The sequence below is a fragment of the Odontesthes bonariensis genome, chromosome 9 (genome assembly GCF_027942865.1).
Source record: "Odontesthes bonariensis isolate fOdoBon6 chromosome 9, fOdoBon6.hap1, whole genome shotgun sequence".
Lineage (NCBI taxonomy): Eukaryota > Metazoa > Chordata > Actinopteri > Atheriniformes > Atherinopsidae > Odontesthes > Odontesthes bonariensis.
In genome coordinates, this window is record NC_134514.1 from 3,515,478 (window position 1) to 3,534,520 (window position 19,043).

At 46.2% G+C, this 19,043-nt stretch overlaps 1 protein-coding gene across 4 annotated transcripts in view; it reads right to left on the reverse strand.

Annotated features, from left to right (window-relative positions):
* Nucleotides 1-19,043, reverse strand: part of LOC142387984 (leucine-rich repeat and fibronectin type III domain-containing protein 1-like protein) — a 470,255-nt gene that overhangs the window by 4,768 nt on the left and 446,444 nt on the right. For 3 of the 4 annotated variants that reach the window (XM_075472790.1, XM_075472787.1, XM_075472788.1), the window contains exon 16: nt 4,013-4,062. The exons of the other annotated variant lie outside the window; for it this stretch is intronic. The gene's annotated coding sequence lies outside the window, so the exon portion shown is untranslated. The remainder of the gene's footprint in view (nt 1-4,012; nt 4,063-19,043) is intronic. 4 annotated transcript variants of the gene reach the window in all.

Here is a 19,043-nt window from a genome sequence, read left to right on the forward strand (position 1 = left end):
CCTTGTTTCCAGCCTTGTTTCCAGCCTATTTCCAGTCTGTTTCCAGCCCTATTTCCAGCCCCGTTTCCAGCCCCGTTTCCAGCCTTGTTTCCAGCCTTGTTTCCAGCCTATTTCCAGCCTGTTTCCAGCCCCGTTTCCAGCCCCGTTTCCAGCCTCGTTTCCAGCCCCGTTTCCAGCCCCGTTTCCAGCCTTGTTTCCAGCCCCGTTTCCAGCCTTGTTTCCAGCCCCGTTTCCAGCCCCGTTTCCAGCCCCGTTTCCAGCCTTGTTTCCAGCCTTGTTTCCAGCCCCGTTTCCAGCCTTGTTTCCAGCCCCGTTTCCAGCCTTGTTTCCAGCCCCGTTTCCAGCCTTGTTTCCAGCCCTATTTCCAGCCTATTTCCAGCCTTGTTTCCAGTCTGTTTCCAGCCCTATTTCCAGCCCTGTTTCCAGCCCTATTTCCAGCCCTGTTTCCAGCCTTGTTTCCAGCCTTTTTCCAGCCTTGTTTCCAGCCCCGTTTCCAGCCTTGTTTCCAGCCCTGTTTCCAGCCCCGTTTCCAGCCTTGTTTCCAGCCTTGTTTCCAGCCTTGTTTCCAGCCCCGTTTACAGCCCCGTTTCCAGCCCCGTTTCCAGCCTTGTTTCCAGCCTTGTTTCCAGCCCTGTTTCCAGTCTGTTTCCAGCCCTATTTCCAGCCTTGTTTCCAGCCCTGTTTCCAGCCTTGTTTCCAGCCCTATTTCCAGCCCTATTTCCAGCCTTGTTTCCAGCCCCGTGTCCAGCCTTGTTTCCAGCCCTGTTTCCAGCCTTGTTTCCAGCCTTGTTTCCAGCCCTATTTCCAGCCCCGTTTCCAGCCCCGTTTCCAGCCTTGTTTCCAGCCTTGTTTCCAGCCTCGTTTCCAGCCCCGTTTCCAGCCCCGTTTCCAGCCTTGTTTCCAGCCTTGTTTCCAGCCCCGTTTCCAGCCCCGTTTCCAGCCTCGTTTCCAGCCCCGTTTCCAGCCTTGTTTCCAGCCCCGTTTCCAGCCTTGTTTCCAGCCTGTTTCCAGCCTTGTTTCCAGCCTGTTTCCAGCCCCGTTTCCAGCCCCGTTTCCAGCCTTGTTTCCAGCCTTGTTTCCAGCCTTGTTTCCAGCCTTGTTTCCAGCCCCGTTTCCAGCCTTGTTTCCAGCCCCGTTTCCAGCCTTGTTTCCAGTCTTGTTTCCAGCCCCGTTTCCAGCCCCGTTTCCAGCCTTGTTTCCAGCCTTGTTTCCAGCCCCGTTTCCAGCCTTGTTTCCAGCCCTGTTTCCAGTCTGTTTCCAGCCCTATTTCCAGCCTTGTTTCCAGCCCTGTTTCCAGCCTTGTTTCCAGCCCTGTTTCCAGCCTTGTTTCCAGCCCTGTTTCCAGCCTTGTTTCCAGCCTTGTTTCCAGCCTTGTTTCCAGCCTTGTTTCCAGCCCTATTTCCAGCCCCGTTTCCAGCCCCGTTTCCAGCCCTGTTTCCAGCCTTGTTTCCAGCCCCGTTTCCAGCCCCGTTTCCAGCCCCGTTTCCAGCCCTGTTTCCAGCCTTGTTTCCAGCCTATTTCCAGCCTATTTCCAGCCTTGTTTCCAGCCCTATTTCCAGCCCTATTTCCAGCCTTGTTTCCAGCCCCGTTTCCAGCCTTGTTTCCAGCCCTGTTTCCAGCCTTGTTTCCAGCCTTGTTTCCAGCCTTGTTTCCAGCCCTATTTCCAGCCCCGTTTCCAGCCCCGTTTCCAGCCCTGTTTCCAGCCTTGTTTCCAGCCTATTTCCAGCCTATTTCCAGCCTGTTTCCAGCCCCGTTTCCAGCCCCGTTTCCAGCCTTGTTTCCAGCCTTGTTTCCAGCCTTGTTTCCAGCCCCGTTTCCAGCCCCGTTTCCAGCCTTGTTTCCAGCCTTGTTTCCAGCCCTGTTTCCAGTCTGTTTCCAGCCCTATTTCCAGCCTTGTTTCCAGCCCTGTTTCCAGCCTTGTTTCCAGCCCTATTTCCAGCCCTATTTCCAGCCTTGTTTCCAGCCCCGTGTCCAGCCTTGTTTCCAGCCCTGTTTCCAGCCTTGTTTCCAGCCTTGTTTCCAGCCCTATTTCCAGCCCCGTTTCCAGCCCCGTTTCCAGCCTTGTTTCCAGCCTTGTTTCCAGCCTCGTTTCCAGCCCCGTTTCCAGCCCCGTTTCCAGCCTTGTTTCCAGCCTTGTTTCCAGCCTTGTTTCCAGCCCCGTTTCCAGCCCCGTTTCCAGCCTCGTTTCCAGCCCCGTTTCCAGCCTTGTTTCCAGCCTGTTTCCAGCCTTGTTTCCAGCCTGTTTCCAGCCCCGTTTCCAGCCCCGTTTCCAGCCTTGTTTCCAGCCTTGTTTCCAGCCTTGTTTCCAGCCTTGTTTCCAGCCCCGTTTCCAGCCTTGTTTCCAGCCCCGTTTCCAGCCTTGTTTCCAGTCTTGTTTCCAGCCCCGTTTCCAGCCCCGTTTCCAGCCTTGTTTCCAGCCTTGTTTCCAGCCCCGTTTCCAGCCTTGTTTCCAGCCCTGTTTCCAGTCTGTTTCCAGCCCTATTTCCAGCCTTGTTTCCAGCCCTATTTCCAGCCCTATTTCCAGCCTTGTTTCCAGCCCCGTTTCCAGCCTTGTTTCCAGCCCTGTTTCCAGCCTTGTTTCCAGCCTTGTTTCCAGCCTTGTTTCCAGCCCTATTTCCAGCCCCGTTTCCAGCCCCGTTTCCAGCCCTGTTTCCAGCCTTGTTTCCAGCCCCGTTTCCAGCCTTGTTTCCAGCCCTGTTTCCAGTCTGTTTCCAGCCCTATTTCCAGCCTTGTTTCCAGCCCTATTTCCAGCCCTATTTCCAGCCTTGTTTCCAGCCCCGTTTCCAGCCTTGTTTCCAGCCCTGTTTCCAGCCTTGTTTCCAGCCTTGTTTCCAGCCTTGTTTCCAGCCCTATTTCCAGCCCCGTTTCCAGCCCCGTTTCCAGCCCTGTTTCCAGCCTTGTTTCCAGCCCCGTTTCCAGCCCCGTTTCCAGCCCCGTTTCCAGCCCTGTTTCCAGCCTTGTTTCCAGCCTATTTCCAGCCTATTTCCAGCCTTGTTTCCAGCCCTATTTCCAGCCCTATTTCCAGCCTTGTTTCCAGCCCCGTTTCCAGCCTTGTTTCCAGCCCTGTTTCCAGCCTTGTTTCCAGCCCTATTTCCAGCCCCGTTTCCAGCCCCGTTTCCAGCCCTGTTTCCAGCCTTGTTTCCAGCCTATTTCCAGCCTATTTCCAGCCTGTTTCCAGCCCCGTTTCCAGCCCCGTTTCCAGCCCCGTTTCCAGCCTTGTTTCCAGCCTTGTTTCCAGCCTTGTTTCCAGCCCCGTTTCCAGCCCCGTTTCCAGCCCCGTTTCCAGCCTCGTTTCCAGCCTTGTTTCCAGCCTTGTTTCCAGCCTTGTTTCCAGCCTGTTTCCAGCCCCGTTTCCAGCCCCGTTTCCAGCCTTGTTTCCAGCCTTGTTTCCAGCCCCGTTTCCAGCCCCGTTTCCAGCCCCGTTTCCAGCCTCGTTTCCAGCCCCGTTTCCAGCCTTGTTTCCAGCCTTGTTTCCAGCCCCGTTTCCAGCCCCGTTTCCAGCCTTGTTTCCAGCCCCGTTTCCAGCCCCGTTTCCAGCCCCGTTTCCAGCCTTGTTTCCAGCCTTGTTTCCAGCCTTGTTTCCAGCCCTGTTTCCAGCCTTGTTTCCAGCCTTGTTTCCAGCCTTGTTTCCAGCCCTGTTTCCAGCCCTGTTTCCAGCCTTGTTTCCAGCCTTGTTTCCAGCCCTGTTTCCAGCCCCGTTTCCAGCCCCGTTTCCAGCCTTGTTTCCAGCCTTGTTTCCAGCCCTGTTTCCAGCCTTGTTTCCAGCCTTGTTTCCAGCCCTGTTTCCAGCCCCGTTTCCAGCCCCGTTTCCAGCCTTGTTTCCAGCCTTGTTTCCAGCCCTGTTTCCAGCCCCGTTTCCAGCCTTATTTCCAGCCTTGTTTCCAGCCTTGTTTCCAGCCCTATTTCCAGCCCTGTTTCCAGCCTTGTTTCCAGCCCTATTTCCAGCCGTCTCTCCCCCCCAGACCTCCAGGCAGAGCTTCTCTGGTGAAACAACGAGCGGTTAGCCTCTCACCTGTGCTGCCTCCTCTCCCTCCAGCGCTGTGAAGCTGAACATGAGGAAATCTGTAAAAACACACAAGAGGAAGGGGTTCCAGTTCAGATGTTTATTCCTATATCAGAGGAAAAAGAGTCCCAGAGCCAGCCTGGCCAGGTCTAAGCTAACAGAATCCACCTTCCAGAACCTGTGGGCTCACTTTTTACACCCTTTAATGGTCATGAAAACATGTTGTGGCTTTAAAGAATTAGACAAAAATTCAACTGAATGTTTCAAACAGGCACGTTTTTTAGAGTGTTAACCCGAGACGCCTCTGGAAGAAATAAATAAGTAAATCATCAGCGAACTTCCACAAATCAGATTAAAAAGTGCTGCGAGTGGAGGCAGCCGGCCGGTGACTAAGAGCCATTGTTGATTCTTCTCAGAAGTAAAGCCGGCCTCCGGCTGCCAGTTTCTCTTATTTATTTTGGTCCCAGACTGATGAAATGGAGCCCGAAGAGATGGAGAAATCCTAAAGCTTCACCAGTCCAGCAGCTTTTACAAGCAGAAGGGAACTTTTATCGACTCCTCTCTTCTGGACGTTCACATCAACACATTCAGAGGAATAAAACCCTTTTTTTCAGGAGCTGGATTCTCACTCTGACAATCAGGATTCATCTTGTCAGGCTCCAAATGCAGAACTTCTGACCAATCGGGTTTTAGGTGCAGCAGCACCGGCTCCATTAATATGGAGCTAAATTTGTCTCAATAATATTTGTATATACGCAGAAGGGGATCCACAAATATGTCTTGATTTGCATGTATTTGTTTTGATATCTACAAATAAAAAAATCATATTTGTAACTCGTATATTGATTTTTACAAAAATAGATGTGCATTTGTAAATAAAATGCCATTTGTAAAACCAAAAAAATCATTTGTGAAATGTGATTCTGCATTTGTGAATCACCAGCACACACATTTTTCGCTTTCCACAGTTACGTGTTTTTGAGACGTTCTTCACATGAAAGTCGCACAAATCCACACGTAAATATTTCTTGACTTGCATTCGTGTTTTGATATCCACAAATAAAAAAAAACATATTTGTAACTTGTAAATTGGTTTTCACAATTGTAGATGTGTATTTGTAAATGAGATGGCATTTGTAAAACTGAAAATTGCCTTTGTGATATCTAATTTTGCATTTGTGCATTAACAGCACACGTAGGTTTCGTTTTCGCATTTGTGAATCAGCACGATCAGTGCACGTATGTTTGAGACAATCTTTGCGGCAGAGGGAGCCACCCAGATTCACAAATAGCCTACCTCTACTTTCTACTCCAGTAGATGGCAGTGTTGTTCTATTGAGAATGAGGAGTTGTCGTCATAGTACAGAGCCCCGCCCCTATCCGCCATGTTGGCAGAATGCTAGCGAGAAAACGCCGTTCTCTCCGTTCGTTTACATTGTACGCGTGTGTTTTTAAATCAGTAAGTTTAAACAGTGCGGAATTGCAAGAACATGCCTGGAAATCACTGCTGTGTGAAGAACTGTTCCAGTACCTCACACAATACGTTTGGGAAACATAGGAACAACGAAATACATTTTTTTTCGGTTTCCTAAATGGATGCAGCATCAGGGAGAGCAGGCGTCTGACCTGACGAGGAGACGCCGGGTTGCCTGGCTGGCTGGACCTTACTTTCGATTGCACCCCTCCGTCGATGAGAGTGTGTTCTCTACATTTTCACTCGGGTACGTTATCTAAAAATCTCTTTATGTTGTTGTCTCTTAAAGCTACGAAGTTACTTTATGTTGTTGCAAACCCTGAAGTGCACCTGACGTTACTGCCTAGCGAGCTAACTAGCGAGCTGTTGCCTCTTCGAAAATGAATGTTAACTACCCCCTAATGTGGCTAATGTGTTAATGTGTACCCCTTCAGCCCTTTTGTCATACCATGAGCAGCGTTACCCTCTCAGTCTGTATCTTTATTTTGCATGTGTTCTGTGATGGGTTTGCCATTGATTGCAGATTTTTTCATAAACTATTTATTCTGTTGTAGGTAAGCCATCATATGAGATGTTGGAGAACCACGCTGACTGGACAAATTCAGCTTTTTACATTCAACTGTACCTGTGCACATGCCGCTCAAATGTGAGGGTGAAAACCTAATGCCTTTAGATAAGATCGTCACTGTTTGCTGTGCCTTAACGAACATGTGCAAAAGTGTTGTTTGAGTTCATTCCTCATTGTTCATTACTTTTTAATTTGTTTGAAATAAATGTTTGAGTGCCTTGTTCATTACCTTTTAATTTGTTTGAAATAAATGCTTGAAACAACTTGATATGGCTTAACAATGTTTATTAACAGAACAGGAAAAAAGAATAAGGGCGCAAAGGTGCAGAATGCAATATACCTCTAGGAAAAGTTAACAGTGCACAAGAACATGTGTGCATTCAGTATAAAAAGTATAAAAATTTCCAGCATGTAAACATTGACAACAAGCAATAATAAAATAATACTGTTACTAGTGCAAAAGAACAAAGAAACACTATTCAGCACAAGAAGAGCAAAACCATGGCGTGTCAGCGGAGGGTCTGTCCACAAGCCCCACACAACTGAAGTGATACCACTGGACTGGGTAAGTGGAGGCTCAGAGTCTCCGTGAATGCAGGACCTGTAAAATAAATAAAGTTAAATCAACTAAACAGTAAAAAGCATTTATTTCAAGTTACAGTCTACACTTTAGACACATTGATAATGGCTGAAATCTAACCAGGAATGTACGCCTTGCAATCACACATAAGTACCCTAGCCAACCCAGAACTGGTTTGTTCACTTTGCAGCCCCCAACACAATAACCTGCTACGGTATGTGTCGTTGGGCTAAAATCAAATGACAACTAAATACCTAAACATAAGCTTTAGCATACATCAAAACATTGGATACGTTTGTGTACATTGAACATCTCGTTAATCTAGTGTTTACAAAACAAGTCGCAGTTAATTACGTTGTCATTTTGGTCAAGAAGTGTCTCAATGCAATGTAATTACAACACACTAAAACGCATGACAAGAACCTTACCTTTGCCAGTACAACGCTGTTATCATCACCAGAGCCACCTGGAGGCTTGTAGATGGCCAAGTGCTGCACCCAGCCACAGCAGAAAGTCTCGTACGATTCCAAAGATTTGTGACTTTTAAACTCCTGCATAGTGTAGTAACTTACACCAAAGACAAGATAATTGACTATGTCCATATATGTGCACGGAGGTAACTGGTCCAGGTCTCTGTGCCATTCTGCTGCAGGGAGCTCGTAAGGATCAATATTTTGGATGCTGGACAGTTTCTCCAAATACCGCTGCTTTGCGCTTGTAATAAGCTTGTCCCTGTAAGGTCCCTTTTCTTTCGCCTTATCTCTCTCCATTGCTTTGCTTCCTTTCTTTCTTTCTTTTGTATTCGTCTCTGCCCTGCCGAAATGACAAATGCGGGAAGATATCCGTTTAGATATCCGTAAAGTTAATTGCGTTGCCCCTGGCAACCAATAGATTCTTCTGCCAACATGGCCGACCGGAGTCACGTGAGTCCTCATTCTCAATACTTAATCTATTGCGTGTTACCATATTGCTCTCACTCTGAATACTGTCAGAAAAAATAAAACATATGACAAATAGAGAGTCTCTGAACTATTTACATTTACATTTTACTATCATAATTTGGGGCGAGGGAATTGTACTTACTGAAGTTGGCGGTAGCTGCTCATCATGCCCACGTTGTTCGGCCATGGTTGAATTTGAATGAATTGAAAAATTCGATGAAAGTCAAGTGAAGCATAGCCGTTATGAGCTTTATAGAACAACACTGCCATCTACTGGATTAGGAAGTAGAGGTAGGCTATTTGTGACTCTGGGTGGCTCCCTCTGCCGCAAAGATTGTCTCAAAAATACGTGCGCTGATCGTGCTGATTCACAAATGCGAAAAAGAAACCTACGTGTGCTGTTAATGCACAAATGCAAAATTAGATATCACAAAGGCAATTTTCAGTTTTACAAATGCCATTTCATTTACAAATACACATCTACAATTGTGAAAACCAATTTACAAGTTACAAATATGTTTTTTTTTATTTGTGGATATCAAAACACGAATGCAAGTCAAGAAATATTTCCGTGTGGATTTGTGCGACTTTCATGCGAAGAGCGTCTCAAAAACACGTAACTGTGGAAAGCGAAAAGTGTGTGTGCTGGTGATTCACAAATGCAGAATCACATTTCACAAATGATTTTTTTGGTTTTACAAATGGCATTTTATTTACAAATGCACATCTATTTTTGTAAAAATCAATATACGAGTTACAAATATGATTTTTTTATTTGTAGATATCAAAACACACATGCAAATCAAGACATATTTGTGGATCCCCTTCTGCGTATATACAAATATTATTGAGACAAATTTAACTCCATACATTAATAGATGCTTCATCCAATCCCCTGCAGGCTGAGAGGCGGAGCACATCAGGTGAGGTTCCAACCAATGAACATATTAGAAATTTAAGTCTTTGTTGCCATTCAGAAAACCTATTTCTGGTAACAGGGATCGTTAGATAGATTTGATCTAAAATGATATAAAAAAAACAGGTAAAAATCTATATAAAACTGCTTGTAACCAGCAGATAAATACGATAAATCAACTATCACATTCCTTCTGCAGATAGATGGATATACAGGCTGATGACCACTCTTTGGCTGTGTTCAAAACCGCATACTTCTCCTACTACTCATACTACTCCTACTAACTTTCTGAGTTAGTATGCGAGTTTGAGTAAGCGAGAAGTTCCCGGATGCATACTAGATTCTCCTAAATGTTGGGTATGCATCATGAGGTTACTACTCATACTCAAACTACCCAAGATGCAACGTGACGTCGCCGATCGTCATTTTCTGTTAAAACGGCAGTTTCAAGCTAGCTACAACGAGGGTAGGTTCACTTCCTGTTTTCAAAACAAAAGCACCGATTGTATGGTAATGGCTTTCCCTATGATAAAAGGCAACGGGTATTTTATTTTGTGAAAATAACAGGAAGTGCGTTGCTCACTGCGGCTAGCTTTAGTAGCGCCGAATTCGTGGGAACAAAATTGTAAACAGCCGGTATTTTGTCAGGTTTTCAACACGTTGGGGATCTAAACGACTACTTTCTCTCCTGAAAATGTTTCAAATGTTGCAAAAGTTTACAGAGTTTAGAGCTTAAGAGAAATCAGCTTCAGGCCGGCTGATTTCGGCTCGGGCAGGAGCGAAATGCATTGTGGGTAAATGCTCTGTATACTGTCTAATCGATGAGTATGTAGTATGTAGTATGTAAGTATGTAGTATGCAGTATGTATGTATGCAGTATGTAGTATGCAGTATGTAGTATGCAGTATGTAGTATGCAGTATGTAGTATGTAGTATGCAGTATGTAGTATTTATTAGGCGGTTTCGAACACAGCCTTTAATCTTTTCTCTGGGAGCTTAAATCTCTGCTCAAACATTCTATTCTTCTTCTTCTTGTCCAATCTCCTCCACCTCTCCCTCATCCCTGAGTTTTCATTTCTCTCCATCCTTCTTCATCCCTCCATCTTTCCTTGTCAATAACTGTCTTGAGGGGCTCAGTGACTCATCTGTACTTTCAGTCTTTTCTTTTTCACATTTCTCTCCTGCTCCGTCTCACAAACTAAAGTCCATAATCCTCCCTTCTGTCCTCTGGAAGTTTCTCTCCTCCATCAGCTCTGAACCCACAATCTGTCGCTCAGCCCTCCTCGGCCGTCTTTCCGCTTACTTTCCAGATTTACCGTGCAGGGTTTTCTCAGATGGAGATTAAATGACCTGTTTTAGATTTCAGCCACAGCGAGTTGCATGAGTTGGGACGGTATCAAAGAGAAGATCCGTCGGTTTCCGGAGCCGATTATAGGAATTAAGCTGAACTGGAGCTTACTGAATTAGATTCAAATGGATTTTAATTGAGTTACAGTTATTTGTATTGAATTGGAGGACAAATGATCTGAATTAGACTATACACTGGAAAAAATGCCCCTCCAAAAATAAGTAAGAAAAACAACAAATAAAAGACGTTTTTGCTTGAAATAAGCAAAAAAATCTGCCAATGGAACTAGTGAAAATCGGCTTGTAAAGATTTCTTGAAATAAAATGTGATATTTGGGACTTTTGAGTTAAAAGTGATCTTGAAATTAGCTTAAAAACCTCTTCAAATGTCAAAAAAAGCTTGTTTCATATATGTGACTCAAAACAATTTGTTTTCAAGACTTTTTCATTTAACAAGATATTCCAGATGTATTGTCTTCAAACAAGTCCCTATATCTGGCTGAAATGGTGCTTGTTAGGCAGTTGTGTCTGATATTAAGTGTAATGAGATATTTTGTAGAGAAATGAGACAAATATACTTGGTAAGACTTTGATTTTTTCCAGTGTATCTCTAAAGCGCTTCAGTAACACTGCATCGGTGCTCTTTTTTAACATGTGAAGACAGTTTAAACATTAATCTACAGACTTTATACTGACCACTTCAGAACTACGTGAAGTTAACATGAAATAAAACTAAATTTTATTCAATTATACTTTCATAGAATGTGTTGTGAGCAAACATGCAGTAAAAACCAGGTTCGACAAAGTCAGATGAACTGAATTGTAGCATAAAACAGTCGGCCAGCCGCAGAAATAACGTGCCACATGTGCACTTTTACGAGTGTTTTACCACCAGATGTGGTTTAAGTAATCTAAATAACATCATGACTTGATAAAAAACCTATCTGACCAACTGGATTCTCTTGTATTTTCTCCCTTTGGGTCTAATTTTATCTACATCACAGCAGCTCAGGGAACATCTCGACAACAGGCTCCGATCGTCATCAAGTCGGTGAATCGATTGACTGGACAAAGTTTAAAAACACTGAGTTTTCTGCTGATAAACTCCTGAAATTGACCCTTCAGATAAAGTCTAAGAACCTTCTGTACACAGATGCGTGTTTGGGTTAGTTAAAGGGATAGTTTGCAATTTTTGACATGAAGCTTTAGGACATCCTACATGTTGATGAAGGTAGTCCGGCTAGTTGGCTGGGGTTTAAAAAAATAAAGCCTTTTGCTTCTCAGAACAATATGCGTTCAACAGAGTAATACATTTGCATCACAAAATCATTCTCCAGGAAAAAGTCAGACCTCACAATGGCTTGGCCCTATTTTATCCCCCTCCAAAGCAAAACGCTTTATTTTTTAAACCCCAGCCAACTAGCCGGACTACCTTCATCAACACCAAAACGAGGCTGGAACTCTGCTCACAGGACGCAGCAGGGGGTAAGAAGATGTTCATAAATGATGTTGCTGATATGGGATGTTATACAGCTTCATGTCAAAAGAGGCGAACTATCCCTTTAATATTCATGTAAAGACTTACTATAATAAAACAGAGGCCGGAGCCCAGTCATGGATTTGGAGTAAAACTACACCCCGACTTTTTAAAGCACTATGGAGCCTCGGTTGCCTCAAAAACTGAAGTAATTTAAGTTTTTAATCAACAAAATTCTTCCTAAAGCTCTCTGGAGTCCCACATGGCTGCAGCAGCAGGATAATCAGGAAAATATACGATTACATGATGATTCCTGCTCATCAGACGCTAAAGCTCTGCTGACAGTGAGGCACGGTGGCGGCAGCATCATGGTGTGGTTATCTTTAAGCAGAGAGGGTCAGAGCCAAAGTCGAGACTACACACGTTCAAAGCAAAAAAAAAAAAAGGGTTAAAAACTGGATGTTTTGTGCAGTCAGAAGTGGGAAAGGTGAAAACTGAAGAGCATCTGGCAGAAACAGCTCCTGGCCTGAGCAGGGTCGACATCGTTGGGTCGCGACAGGAGTGGAGAAAATGTGGCAGCTGTACATTTCTGAAGGTGTTCTGGTGAATTTCACAGGTTAATTTAAGGATCAAACTGTGGACGTAAAGCACAGAAAATCTGCAGAGGATTCGCATCGGATGGAGAACTGAAAACAGCTCGTAGACACACAGCAGCCGCTGGAGAGAAACCAGTTGAACGAAGAGTCTTTTCGTCCTTATGGCTGATTGCAGAGCGACAGGTAAAGACTGTTATTACATAAATATGTGACAGGACATCTTAAATCTTGCCCTAAAGAAGGCACTGAGGTGGAAATCCCCAAAGTCTGGTGTTGCTCAGACGGGATTGTTTCACCTCCAGCTCCAGACTGTGCGTCTGCTGCGTACCTCCCAGCTTTAATAAGCCTGTTTCAGGGCACGCATGTGAATGATAGGGCCTCTCTGTTTTCCCCAGATACACCAGGATAAAAATAAAAGCCGCAGTGCACGGTGTGACCACCAGGTGTCACTGTGACTCCATGTGAAGACCATCACTACGCCAAAATAAAAGCTGGATGGATGATGCTCTGAAGCCTGGTGGCTGCACGGAGCACCCTGCCATGACTTCTGCCTCCTCACCCCCATCTGTGGAGGCAGGGAGTGGGAGGGTGAGACCGAACTGTTTCTGTGCAGATGCTGAAGATGGAGGCATATTCAGCCCTCTGACAGGATGTGAGAGGCATGAACTGGGCCACTTCCCAGTTTAAATAACTCAAAGATCTGCAGAAGCCCTCCAAACACAGCATTAAACTTTGCTGTGACTAACAGTGGCTCCATTTACAATCGCTTGGCCCTATTTTCTCTCCCTTCGATTCACATATTTTGAGAAGCAAAACGCTTTATTTTTTAAACCCCAGCCAACTAGCCGGACAGGACGCAGCAGGGGATAAGTCAAATTTAATAAATGATGTTGCTAATATGGGAAGTCATACAGCTTCATGTCAAAAGAGGCGAACTATCCCTTTAACACACTTATTTAAGTTGGTGTCAGATCTTTTTCACTTTAAAAAAATCTCTCCTTTGTGAAAGTAGAATCTCTTAAAGTGGGCTTTGGACTCAGTTTTTAGGTGGAAACTGTTCTCTGAGTGACCACTAGGTGTCAGTATTTGACATTTAATGGGTTTCTAAAGGCGTCATTGTTTAAATGTGTTGCGTTGAGCAACTTTAGATGATCATTTTCAGGGTTTTATACTGATCCAGAGTCCTGATCCAGCCCCTTTTCTTTAAAGGGATAGTTCGCCTCTTTTGACATGAAGCTGTATGACATCCCATATCAGCAACATCATGTATGAACATCACTGCGTGCTGTGCAGACCGAAGTGCAGACCGAGCAGTCCTCTGCTTCCGAGCAGCAAACACCGTAACAGGCGCGGCTGTCGGCAGGCGGCAGCAGGCAGTGATACGAAGGGAGAGAAAATAGGGCCAAGAGATTGTGAGGTCTGACTTTTTCCTGGAGAACCATTTTATGATGCAAATGCATTACTCTGTTGAACGCATATTGTTTTGAGAAGCAAAACGCTTTATTTTTTAAACCCCAGCCAACTAGCCGGACTACCTTCATCAACACCAAAACGAGGCTGGAACTCTGCTCACAGGACGCAGCAGGGGGTAAGAAGATGTTCAGAAATGATGTTGCTGATATGGGATGTTACACAGCTTCATGTCAAAAGAGGCAAACTAGACCGTGTTCGGCATCTCTGACAGGAGAGAATCTGCTGCCATTTCAGGCTGAACATCAAAACCGGCTGAGTTCATTAAAACTGAAGAGGAGGGGTGTGAGCCGCGTCCAGCAGGAGATCTGATACGTGCCTGTTCAGATCAGTCAATAAAAACTGGATGTAATAAGATGGAAGTGAAGGGCATCCGGCGTAAAACATGAGCCGAATCGATGATGCGAGATCGACTCGCTGTGGCGACCCCGGATAAAGGGAAAAGAAGAAGAAGGAGAAGAAGAAGAAGAAGATGGTGACCGGAGGACCGTCATCCGAGAGAACTGTGTACAAAATATATATAACACTGGTTCCATTTAAACTCCAAAGCCACAAATTAAGGGTTAGATTCCTGGAGATGGCACAAAATATAGGCTTTCAACAACCTGCGTTATTGTGACATTTAGAGGACCGACATCCAAGGCTTCAAGAGGCGTAAAATGCCAACATTTCATCCTTGTGACTGAGCTGGAAAAAGAGATCACAGATGCGTGATGAGAGCAGCAACTCAACGGGAAACAGGAGAGATAGAAGAAGTGTTCGGAGGGAAAAAGGAGTGGAGAGGACGGGTGGGAAATTCAGGGGTAAAGACAAATCTATCAGAAGTAATTCTTCCTTCATATAAAAATGGATACCACATACTTCCATACTGCATACTCATTGATCACAGTATGCAGAGTGTTTACCCACAATGCATTTCGCTCCTGCCCGAGTCGAAATCAGCCGGCCTGAAGCTGATTTCTCTTAAGCTCTAAACTCTGTAAACTTTAGTAACATTTGAAACATTTTCAGGAGAGAAAGTAGTCGTTTAGATCCCCAACGTGTTGAAAACCTGACAAAATACCGGCTATTTACAATTTTGTTCCCATGAATTCGGCGCTACTAAAGCTAGCCGCAGTGAGCAACACACTTCCGGTTATTTTCACAAAATAAAATACCCGTTGCCTTTTATCATAGGGAAAGCCATTACCATACAATTGGTGCTTTTGTTTTGAAAACAGGAAGTGAACCTACCCTCGTTGTAGCTAGCTTGAAACTGCCGTTTTGACAGGAAATGACGATCGGCGACGTCACGTTACGTTGCATCTTGGGTAGTTTGAGTATGAGTAGTAACCTCATGATGCATACCCAACATTTCAGAGAATCTAGTATGCATCCGGGAACTTCTCGCTTACTCAAACTCTCATACTAACTCAGAAAGTTAGTAGGAGTAGTATGAGTAGTAGGAGAAGTATGCGGTTTCGAACACAGTCTGCAGTTTTTCACATACTGCTTCTGTGTTTTGTCTCAAATTTTGCTCAATAAATAGTGACACGTGTTTGATTGTTATTTATCTTTTCATTAATTCTTCATCATGTCCCGACACTTAAAACCTTTGAAGTGAAACAGGGTGTGCTTTCTTTCTACCATGATGCTGGATATATTGGAGCTGCTGCTAACTTTTAGGGTAAGAAAGACAGAGTTTACAATTTAAACTTCTCTGACATCTGGGAGGTAACATGCCACGATGAGAATGCCTTCCCGACTTTAAATACGGTATATTTTCCTCTCTAATCTATTGTAACTTGATCTAAGTCTGGCCCACAGTAAAAAGTCGGAGCTGGACGCGTTTCAAACTGCCATGAAACATTCAGGAGGATGTCACACTAGAGATGATTCTATGTGCCAAACTGTAGACGCTAATCCTGGCAGTCTGAGTTCCACCCTCCATCGATTGATCATTCATTTAACCGCACACGAGCAACATTTCAGATCCAGCAGAGATAACAGAAAAGAACATCCTCCTGAGCTTTGAAGGATGTCTCCAGACAGGGTTGCAGGAGGAGTCAGGAGGGAGGGGGGAGGAGTCAGTATGGAGGGGGAGGAGTCAGGAGGGAGGGGGGAGGAGTCAGGAGGGAGGGGGAGGAGTCAGGAGGGAGGGAGGAGGAGTCAGGAGGGAGGGAGGAGGAGTCAGGAGGGAGGGGGAGGAGTCAGGAGGGAGGGAAGAGGAGTCAGGAGGGAGGGAAGAGGAGTCAGTAGGGAGGGGGAGAAGTCAGGAGGGAGGGAAGAGGAGTCAGGAGGGAGGGGGAGGAGTCAGGAGGGAGGGAGGAGGAGTCAGGAGGGAGGGGGAGGAGTCAGTATGGAGGGGGAGGAGTCAGGAGGGAGGGGGGAGGAGTCAGGAGGGGGGAGGAGTCAGGAGGGAGGAGGAGTCAGGAGGGAGGGGGGAGGAGTCAGGAGGGAGGGAGGAGGAGTCAGGAGGGAGGGGGGAGGAGTCAGGAGGGAGGGGGAGGAGTCAGGAGGGAGGGGGAGGAGTCAGGAGGGAGGGGGGAGGAGTCAGGAGGGAGGGAGGAGGAGTCAGGAGGGAGGGGGAGGAGTCAGGAGGGAGGGGGAGGAGTCAGGAGGGAGGGGGAGGGGTCAGGAGGGAGGGAGGAGGAGTCAGGAGGGAGGGAGGAGGAGTCAGGAGGGAGGGGGGAGGAGTCAGGAGGGAGGGAAGAGGAGTCAGGAGGGAGGGAAGAGGAGTCAGTAGGGAGGGGGAGAAGTCAGGAGGGAGGGAAGAGGAGTCAGTAGGGAGGGGGAGGAGTCAGGAGGGAGGGAGGAGGAGTCAGGAGGGAGGGAGGAGGAGTCAGGAGGGAGGGGGAGGAGTCAGTATGGAGGGGGAGGAGTCAGGAGGGAGGGAGGAGGAGTCAGGAGGGAGGGGGGAGGAGTCAGGGAGGAGGAGTCAGGAGGGAGGGGGAGGAGTCAGGAGGGAGGGGGAGGAGTCAGGAGGGAGGGAAGAGGAGTCAGTAGGGAGGGGGAGAAGTCAGGAGGGAGGGAGGAGGAGTCAGAAGGGAGGGAGGAGGATCCAGCAGGGATGGAGGAGGAGTCTGGAGGGGGTCGGAGTGGTCAGGAGGGAGGGGGGAGGAGTCAGGAGGGAGGGGGGAGGAGTCAGGAGGGAGGGGGAGGAGTCAGGAGGCCAGAAACCAAACCTGCGACTGGGAAGCTGAGAGAGAGCAAGACAAAGAAAGTGTTCTCAATGTCAAACAAAACTAAGTCAGAATTTATCTCCAAAGGGCAAAAAAAAAAAGGGGTGAACGTGCGATCTGATCCCACCAGCAGGGGGCCACAATGTGACCCGTGCACATATGTGCTGTGCACGAGCAGAAAAACTGCCCCGAGGTGTTAACAGCCTGTTGGTCCTGCTGACTGTAAGGCCCCGATGTGAAGCAAACAGAAGCACAAACAGCGGGCCAGGAACCACGGGACGCTCTCACAGCTCTGATGCCCTGACAGGCCATGTGGGGGGGGGGCAATCAATGGCTTTGTGTCGGCAGAGTAAAGTGTCTGTTTATGCCTCCCGTACTGGTCCAGATCGGCTCGGATTCACACTTCTGACTCTTGAGGACAGATTTCCTGGAGCTTTGGGTTAAAAAGGACTCACTCAGTGGGGTCACATGGCCCTGAAAGGATCAGATTATTGGCTAAATCACAATAAGAATGAGTTGAGCGAGGGTAATTCTCCTTGAATATATGGCGGTGAATGAATGGGATCATAGACACAAAGCGTGTCATACCCCGGTATGATACACTCTCAGAAATACGGGTACAGTACGAGTCCTCTTTTGTCCCCTGGAGATACAATCTATACTAATGAACCCCCTAGGGTGAATTATTGGACCTAAAGGTACCTTTATGTACCTTTTTTGAGGGTCCAAAAGGTACATATAGGTACTCAAGTGCTAAAATGTACATATATGTACCTTTTTTCTACATGCTGGGGTACAATAGACAGTCTGTAGGCTACTTCAGTATAAGGTACAAAACTATACCTTCTGAGGGTACTGCCCCAGTGACAGGCCATCGTACCCCTAAAGGTACAATTCTGTACTTTATTTTCTGAGAGTGCAGGTGGCGCTGTACCCATTCCAGCTGTTGCTAATAGAGCCACTTCCTGTTGACCTCTTCACCACCAACAACAACAACAAACTCAGGCATTGGAGAAAGATGGAGAACGCAGAGCCAGATGAAGCTACGTCCCTCTACATTTGCTCTGTGACGAGCTGCTTGTTGCACAAACTCGATGCCCAACGGAGCATTCTCCATCGCGTTGTTTGTTTCTTTCTGACGGCGACAACAACAGGAATATCGTCTCCTTTGACTTCCGGGTCACGACCCCGGGAAAACATCTGGAGCATGCGCAGAACGCAAAGTCTGATTCACCACGAGCTTCAGCGTCTACAAGCAGGTTTAGAGTGACTTTCAACCCAGTTATCTCGGGGTCTGAATCCCATCCGATCCAGTTCTGAGTCAGATTAAGGTGTCTACATGCACTTAATAACTCAGTCTGATTGTAATTTAGCCAATAATCCGATCCTTTCAGGGCCATGTGACCCCACTGAGTGATGCACCAGACTGGCCAAACACCATCAAGCTGCTTATCTGCTGTCGATGACCACTAAAAACTGCATCACTTTATCTTTGAGAAGAAGCCATTTCCCATCCAAGAAGATCGACGGAGTCCTTAAAGAAACAGGCGCTCCTGCTTTACGTCACACTTTGGGCTGATTAGTTCATGCATTACAAGCTTTTAGCTGACAAATCACGACTCAAATCGACTCATTCTGCAAGAAAAAAGTCTAAATTATTTCCCTGAAGATGAATATGGAGCCCAATCAGCACCACGACAGGATACATCAGGAGCATTGTTTTAATAGAAATGTGTTGAGCGGAGTTTGTCTCAAACTCGCCGCCCGTCCTCTCATCAGCATTTCTCTTTCTGCGTCTACGAGCCGCAGTTTCAAATAAAGTTTGAATGAAAGTCTCTCTGGAGGCTCCATATTTAACAAAGTTAACTTCTTACTGCTGCCAAACAGCATAAAGTCCCTGCTGTTGGATGGGATCCTCACGCAACCCCCAAATCAGTAAAAAGTTGGGACGAAATGGAGAAAATAGAAAAGTGTGAACTCAATTTCAATTATTATCGTCCATCCAATTTTACATTTCAAGCCTGCGGAACATTCTAGAAAAGTTGTTGTTTTAGAGCTAACAATGAGGTCAGAAACTCCTGATGCTATTTCAAACAGCTGACTGTAATCATGATCTGGTCCTAAAGCTGATTTGTGAATGAGGTGAAAGGTCAGTGACCGCTCTGCAGCAAAATAAGAGACACACAACGGCATATCTGCACATGCAGCAGAAGTTTTAGGGAATTAAAGGGATAGTTCGCCTCTTTTGACATGAAGCTGTGTAACATCCCATATCAGCAACATCATTTATGAACATCTTCTTACCCCCTGCTGCGTCCTGTGAGCAGAGTTCCAGCCTCGTTTTGGTGTTGATGAAGGTAGTCCGGCTAGTTGGCTGGGGTTTAAAAAATGCCTGCTGTGTAGACCGAGCAGCAAACACTGTAACAGGCACAGCAGGCAGTGATACGAAGGGAGAGAAAATAGGGCCAAGAGATTGTGAGCTCTATATTTTTCCTGGAGAACCATATTGT